Source organism: Atractosteus spatula (assembly GCF_055471065.1).
Source record: "Atractosteus spatula isolate fAtrSpa1 chromosome 16 unlocalized genomic scaffold, fAtrSpa1.hap1 SUPER_16_unloc_2, whole genome shotgun sequence".
In the NCBI taxonomy this organism is placed as follows: Eukaryota; Metazoa; Chordata; class Actinopteri; order Semionotiformes; family Lepisosteidae; genus Atractosteus; species Atractosteus spatula.
In genome coordinates, this window is record NW_028296632.1 from 1173722 (window position 1) to 1182000 (window position 8279).

General features: G+C 44.4%; 3 non-coding genes across 3 annotated transcripts; 1 reads left to right on the forward strand and 2 right to left on the reverse strand.

Moving 5' to 3' along the window:
* Positions 1-1972: 1972 nt before the first annotated feature.
* trnas-aga (transfer RNA serine (anticodon AGA)) lies at positions 1973-2054 on the reverse strand. Its single transcript has one exon. It is a non-coding gene; the product is annotated as a tRNA-Ser (tRNA).
* A 2528-nt stretch (positions 2055-4582) lies between these two features.
* Positions 4583-4655, forward strand: trnar-acg (transfer RNA arginine (anticodon ACG)). The gene has a single exon. It is a non-coding gene; the product is annotated as a tRNA-Arg (tRNA).
* Positions 4656-5589: 934 nt separating this feature from the next.
* On the reverse strand, positions 5590-5671 carry trnas-cga (transfer RNA serine (anticodon CGA)). The gene has a single exon. It is a non-coding gene; the product is annotated as a tRNA-Ser (tRNA).
* Between the last annotated feature and the right edge of the window lie 2608 nt (positions 5672-8279).

Genomic DNA, 8279 nt, shown 5'->3' on the forward strand with positions numbered 1-8279 from the left:
AAACACAGCGTAATTGCCCTCCGAAAATCCTCTTTTTCTTGTTCGTTTTAGAGACCTCGATCGAAACTGATTTTAGATGTCAGAAAGGATTTATTTTCTCTGTATTTCCTACATTGCTTTGTCGAGATTTTAACTTTATATCTAACTTTATATCTAGGCTCAGATTTCAACTATAAATCGTACAGTAATTAATAGCAGTAAATACTGATGTTTTGCGCCCTCTTACCACAAAAATATATGTTTTGTAGCTAGGATTAACTTTATTTCGTACGCGTAGCTACTCCGATTCAGACACCGAACAGTTAAAGATGGCGGCAAATCAGACACCCAGAGGGGGGAGGGGGGGGGCGTCTTCTCGCCTCCATAACTAAAATGCCAAATAGGAGTGGCTTAAGCGACATACACAGTCGTGTAACTGACAGATTGAGGTAGCCTATCGTGTAAATTTCGCTTTGTTGCTGATAGGTTAAGCTTTCGAAACTCTGCCCCAAAGTCATGTGACTGATTTTTCGCCCTGTTTCGTTGGTTAAACGCAATGATCACAAGCACCACCATGGTAACTGGGATGTGTAGTTTTTAATTCCGTTTGAATTATAACTGTACGTACTGTCTTCATATTTGGCCAGGGCTTTAAAGAGAAGGCGCGCCAAAAAATTTCGGTGCCGTCGTCTCCGCTTTAAAGGTACCCCCGTGCTGGAAGAATTTGACCTCGGAACGTTTGCCCAGCGTAGTTATAGTGGACATAAAAACAAGAGTTCGCTGGCATTATATCCTAGAAGACACAGACCGGCACCAGACCGGTAAATGCTTGATGAACTAGGGATTGGACAGTTTCCAAGTGCTTGTACAATCGATGGAAATGTTCAAATAAATGTGCAAAAGAAATAAAATAATCATTTATTTCTTTATCATATTGGCTAGCTAATGTCCTCTCTTTGCTAGTTAGTGGCTGTGTTTCTGCGCTGGGTAGCAACGGGTGACTGTTCTCAGGCGGAAGATGTAAACAGCTTAATTTTCATGTTAAATAATTTTTAAAAATTAAAATTCATTCTATACAGCAATCACATATTTGGGTACTGTTTCATAAAACTTTCATGCTTAAAATGTTTAGGGAGAAATGGAAGACTGGTGTGTATTTTTTCTTTAAACTATCAAGACCAGCCATACACAGTACAGTTTATGTACATACAGTAATGTTTATGTTCCTAAATTAATATCGTTTATGACCTTCAGATGCGTTATGCTCCTCTTCTTTTTATGCTCAGCTACTAAAATTTCCCTTTAGTGGTAAAATTCCATATAAATATTCAAAACTAAGCGGATTGAAATGTTCACAGTAAAGACATTAGTAAAGGTGCACAGTAAAGGCACCACGAGTGCCCCTGTCGGTCATTTTGACCAGCCAATCACTTACCGCGGTGCCCTACGGTGCCCTGCGGGTTGGTTACTGTACTACGGGTTTTTACCGCTCATTTTGAATGGCTGCATCTGTAGGTTGTCTCTCGCAGTGTTCAGGAATTGCATTCCGAAACTGAGTCAGATCAAAAGTTGTAAGAAAAGCACCTATGGTGTCGGTTCTAACAGCTTTATTGATTCGATGTTAAAGGCCGGAAATGGGGCACAAGACACGCGACCGCAAAAAGCGTCGCCATCTGCTTCCAGCTGCAAAATGCCATTTGCGGACGCTGAAGCATTTGAACTTGAACTTTATTGCCATATGTAACCGGTACTGGTACAATGGAATTCTTACTTACAGAAGGTCTCTCGATTGTAAAACAAGTGTAAAAAACAAGACAAAGTGCAAACAGTGCATCAAGACAATGTACAAACAATAGACAATGTGCAAGTAAACATGTAGACATTTCTTTCCAAGGCAGCGGGTACAAGCGATCTCGCGTTTTAAAACCACCAGGAAAAGAAGAAAGGCACTTTTCCGTGCTTGCGCCAGCACACAACGATGTGAGGAGAACACCGTAGTCGGCAGGATTCGAACCTGCGCGGGGAGACCCCAATGGATTTCTAGTCCATCGCCTTAACCACTCGGCCACAACTACAGCGAGCACCGCTGTTGCTGCGTTCTTGCTACAATCTCACATGGATCGCGAGGCGTCGGCGGAAACATTTTTCAAAGTCAGTCTCCATTAAAAAAAAAACCTTTCCAAAATACAAGCCATGCAGACAGACACGCCTCAGAGGACTTAAGGGTGGCTTCATGTGGGAATGATAAAGCCTCCCCGTCCGGACAGGAAAATGGCACTTTGTTAGACACAAAGAAACAATCAACAACAGACAAATGTCCACAAGCATTTAAGAAGCCGCACCATGTTCTTGCTACAATCACACACGGATCGCGAGACGCCGGCGGAAATCTTTTTCAAAGTCGTTCTCCGTTAAAAAAAAAAAACCTTTCCAAAATACAAACCTTGCAGACAGACACGCCTCAGAGGACTTAAGGGTTGCTTCATGTGGGAATGATAAAGTCTCCCCGTCCGGACAGGAAAATGGCACTTTGTTAGACACAAAAAAACAATCAACAACAGACAAATGTCTACAAGCATTTTAGAAGCCGCACTTGAAATAGCTCTTATATTCGTGTTAGACGCAGGAATCGCCTTTTTATTGACGCTCTTACGAACGCCATGGAAAGCAAAACAAAGCAAAGCAGAGCAGAACAAAACGAACAAAATAAAACCCTCACGTCCTGCACTTGAATATAATGCCGTTACGTGCCGAAGCGGTATTGGACGTCATCCTAGCACTGCAACCCGGAGCGTACGGTATATGGGAACGAGCACACGTCACGAATCGTCTCTAATCACTCCCTGCACTGTAAGGCGCCTTGAAGCGTGCACCCTCAACATTCATCTTTGCGCATCTGTGAAAGGTAAACTCTTGAGCAAACTCTGAACCAGACGCTCAAACTCCAGCTAGGATTAGGGGTCGCATTCCCATGCTACTTGAACACTTTGTTCAAACCAGGCTGTCCGGACATGAGTTGGCGCGCTCCAGATTTTCTTTTTCTTTTTTTTCCCTCGTACTCGAGGGTCATTTTCCTGTTCCACATGCAATTTCAACATCTTCCTTGGGAGATGTCAAGCCAGCAAGCCACTGCTGTGCTTCAGTGGCCGGTGTGGAGTTCAGTGGCCCTGTTGTACACGGAAAGCACATTGAGCTCCTTGGACATGAAAAGTTCCAGTTAAAAGCCATTTGTCATCCTTTCTCTTGGTGTCGATGTTGCTATTGTATGTAAAGGTGGCAACTTGCTCAGCGAGCAGGCGGAGCGCACAGCGAATGCAGATGTGTCTGAGTTGTGTGTCCAAGTGGCTGCAAAAGGACAGAGCTCGTGGCGCGCTGTGGCTTAGTTGGTTAAAGCGCCTGCCTAGTAAACAGGAGATCCCGGGTCCGAATCCCAGCGGTTCCTTTTTTTGTTCTGTCTTCTCGAACAGGACTGGTCATTATGGACAACCGCCTACGGCTAGACTTAATTAAATGCAAGTATTCATTTCCTGTCTTGAACGACTTGTTTTTCTTAGAATGCAACTTGCAAAACATGAAATGCAAACCTTGCTAATCAGCGCTCGCGGCTGGAAAACAAAAAAGAAGTCAGCAATGTTTTTTCTTTAACCTTAACCCTGCTAATGGAGGAGTTAAACGACCGAGTCTACGCAGCTTAAACGGTCTGCACGTCGGGTTCTTAGCTGAAAGGGTGGTAAATCAGGCTCACCCAGTCCTTAATCTTTTAAAGAGGATAAAAAATTGAACCTAGTCGCCACATCACATACATCCTGTTCAATGATAAGAAGGTGACATCTGTCCTCGCTCCAGAGTAAATCACACGTTGAGGGCATTTTTTTTCCACTTTACCGTGAGTCGGGCTCGGCTGCACACAGGCGAGAGCAGAGCAATGAGGTCACGGGGACAGGGGAGTCACACGCTGGCGGTTTGAACACGCGGAAGATCACTGAGGGATCTACAGTATATGGACCCTCTGTGCGCCACCCGTCCAAACTCTGGACTCTGAATCCTGCCATCCGAGTTTAGATCTCGGCGGAACCTGAGCCGCAGTTCCTTCTTAAAACGTAATCTGGTGAGCATTTCTAGAATCGTACTTGTATAGATGCAGCCTTTAATGTGTTGCTAGGTTAAAATTGATGACTTCTTGAACTTCAGTAGGCAATTGCCCTCTTGATTTCGGATTTAATTGCTTTACTACAGGGGTGCTTTTATGATGACAGAGTCATGTTCAGGTACTTTGCTGGATGGAGGAAGCTCATTTCGGACTCTGTGATCTGCTCACCTGGAAAGGTCTGCTGTACTACTACAAGAGAGAAGTAGAGTCTGGAAGAAGGGACAATTTTATGATGCTTTGGAAGAAAGTGTTTTTTTTTTCTTTGAAATCGAAATGAATCAGAATATCAGTGCAAAGGACAAACTCTTGGTTTGGTTTAAAGAGATATGGTTTTAAACAGACACAATGTAGAAAACAGGTGTTTCTCACTTTTGGAAAAGAATGGACCGGGGGTAATGTTTTACTAGTTGCAGTGCTGAGCTCACTGGGTTGCAGTCATGCAGTGTGACACCAGGGCCAGTGGCGCAATGGATAACGCGTCTGACTACGGATCAGGAGATTGTAGGTTCGACTCCTGCCTGGCTCGGGTCACTTTTAAACGCATCAGGCTACTCCCTAAGTAGCCTGTGCTACTTACTGTATGTGGGTGTAATCGTACCCAGTACGAGATTTCCTTCATGTAAATGAACTGCACCTGGGCTCAGTACGGTGCTGAGAGCCCAGCGTTGCTGTTCTAATTAGCACGCACTGCATCGGCTATGAACCCGAACATTTCAATTATTCCGATCAGTAAGTCAACACGTAGTCCACATGAAAGGTAGAAATATTCTCTTGTCTGTCTCTTGTTTGTATATAACTGAATGTCCCTGACAATGTACTGTTAGTTTTAATTGAAGAACGGCATTTGTGTTCAAATATAGCAGACAAGTTTACGTAACTGCTCATGCGACACTCAGTTGTAATTAGTCAAGAAATAAAGTCGAACAACAGCTGAGGGTTTGAATGTGAACGTATCAGATTGCAGCGTCTTTTACTTCCATTGACAAATGATAGAGATTCGAAGAGAGATCCTTCAGACTGGCAAGCAAACCCACGGCTTTTTCGGTTTTCTATCTAGGCAACGTTGGTGTCTGCAATAGCATAAATGAAAGCACGATGCAATTTCTGTGGCTACATTTGTTGCACTTCATGCACAGTAAGAGTGTTTCTAACACCAAATAAAAACTCAACAATTAGCGATCACGCCTTCTCCTCAGTTAACCCACTGAAACCCTCGCTGATAAGAATTCTTTACTGCGTGCTTTACGAGCACCTATCTTGTCGGTTCTTTGAGCTTTATTGATCCGATTTTCAAAGGCATAAGTAGAGCACCAGACGTGCGAACGCAAAATGTGTGGTTATCTGAAGAATTGATTTCCATGGCAGCGGGTCCAAGCGATTTAGCGTTTTTATAGTACCAGAAAAGGAGAAGCGGCACTTCGCCTCTGCCACGCAGGCACACTACAACGTGCGGCAGCCGCTGTAGACGACAGGATTTGAACCTGCGTGGGGAGTCCCCACCAGATTTCGAGTCCATCGCCTTAAACACTCGGCCACGACTACGGCGAGCTCGCCACTGCCGCATTCCTCCTATAATCTAACACGAGTGCGAGGTGGCTGGGGAAACCTTTTCAGAGTCGCTCCCCGTTAAAAAAAAATACCTTTGACAAAATACGTGCCGGCAGACAGACACGCCTCCGAGGGTTTAAGGGTGGCTTCACGTTCAAAGGATAAAGTCTCCCCGTCCTGATGTCAAAATGCAACTTTGGCAGACAGAAAAAACATCAACAAACCACAAATGTGGACAAGGATTTTACAAGCTGCACCACACTGCACTTTGAAAAGCATTTAAATTAGTGTTAGACGCAGGAATTGCCTTTGGTTTACGCGCTTACGAAAGCCCTCAGCTCCTGCAGTTGAATATAATGCCGTTACGTGTCGAAGCAGTAACGTACGTCATCCTACCACTGCAGCACGGGGAATATAGGGAAACGAGCACACACTACGAATCGTCTCAATCACTCCCTAGAGTTGTAAGGCGCATTGAAGGGTGCACCGCCATCATTAATCGTTGCGCCTCTGTGAAAGGAAAGCTCTTGAGCAGTCTTTGAAACAGCTCGGATGAAACACTTGATTGCTTCCATGTGCATCTGGAGTTAATTTCTTATTTTCACTTCACGCCGCCCAAAGCATTTCTAAAACAGGAGATTCGCGTTTGGGAATGCGCCCTGCCCTAAAAATAAAACAGGTCTACGGGTCTGAAACCTGCTCCACAGAAAACAGTTTTGTTGCGCTTTTGATCAAAGGGAGATTCGTTGTTCTTACTTTTTGATGACATAACATCCAAAGGGGCTTCTTTGGAGCTGAATTCCAACCAGCATCCTAAAGTTTCTTGGTGGTATCCTTTACAGTCCTCTGTTCGGTCGACAAGGGACTGAAGTGGGCAGCTTTCCTCACACATGCAGTGCAATGTACTGTAGTGTTCCCGTTCACTGAATTCGCAGTTCTGCATCAGACCTCTAACTCGTTTCCTAAGTCTTGGTCAGCTTGAATTTAAGCCACGAACCATGCTTCTACTGTATAAACGTCTAGAGGAATCACAAACTATTTGAGAGGCCATGATTCCAGGGGGAACTGACAAAGTCTATCTCTAAACACCTAGCGCAGTCTCTCGAGAGACTGTCAAAAATCTCTTTCTCCATTTGCGTTGCAGGTAAATGGAAACACAGTCTCAACCCAGAGTCACTTGGCAGTAGCGGCACTTAACCACTGTTATTGTCACTGCTTGATACCAACGTTAGCCTACTATACCATGTTCAGCCACCGCTGGAAAACGTACTGCTCTAGTACCACACGTGTCAGACATGGAGAGCGACAAGTGTGTGATTTGAACCCATGCATGCAGAGCACAATGTATTAGTAGTTCATCGCCTTAACCACTCAGCCACGACTACAGCAAACGCTGCTATTGCTGCATTCTTGCTACAATCTCACATGGATCGCGAGACGCCGGCGTAAATCTTTTTCAAAATCGTCTCCGTTAAAAAAAAAAACCTTTCCAAAATACAAACCTTGCAGACAGACACGCCTCTGAGGAATTAAGGGTTGCTTCATGTAGAAATGATAAAGTCTCCCCGTCCGGACAGGAAAATGGCACTTTGTTAGACACAAAAAAACAATCAACAACAGACAAATGTCTACAAGCATTTTAGAAGCCGCACTTGAAATAGCTCTTACATTCGTGTTAGACGCAGGAATCGCCTTTTTATTGACGCTCTTACAAACGCCATGGAAAGCAAAACAAAGCAAAGCAGAGCAGAACAAAACGAACAAAATAAAACCCTCATGTCCTGCACTTGAATATAATGCCGTTACGTGCCGAAGCGGTATTGGACGTCATCCTAGCACTGCAACCCGGGGCGTACGGTATATGGGAACGAGCACACGTCACGAATCGTCTCTAATCACTCCCTGCACTGTAAGGCGCCTTGAAGCGTGTACCCTCAACATTCATCTTTGCGCATCTGTGAAAGGTAAACTCTTGAGCAAACTCTGAACCAGACGCTCAAACTCCAGCTAGGATTAGGGGTAGCATTCCCACGCTACTTGAACACTTTGTTTACGCTCAGTGCTGGATTTTGGGAACTTTAGGACGAGTGGGACTTTTCTCCTATCTGTCAATTCGTTTTGTTTTGGAGACTCTTGGCTGTCTGTGTTGTATAGTGCAGCGTGAAGAAAACGTTTTCGAAAACTGTGCCGGCTCAAAAGTTGTAAGAAATCCTCTCCAGCTCTTTTAAGTCTCTTCAGTTTTGTCATTTAAAGTGAAACTAGATGTATAACTGGTGCCTCACTTAGGCAAATATTGCAAATTTACATAAGTGAGGCTCCAGTTCGACATCTAGTTTCACTTTATATGACAGAAGTACATCAGACTGTGCCGGACTGGGGGATCACTTCCGGTTATTTTTACCATCTTAAACATTTGAAATTCTCCCCTATGCAATTGTGACACTTTATCTTGGCTCCACCTAGGACACTCTTCAATCTTCCATCACTTCTCTCGTCTCCCACAACACTCTCGTCTGTCGGCAGTATGTGGCGTCTTTGAATTACCACCAATCTCACCACAGCAAGAAAGCAACGGGTTTTGGCAAGAGAGGAGGAGACTACC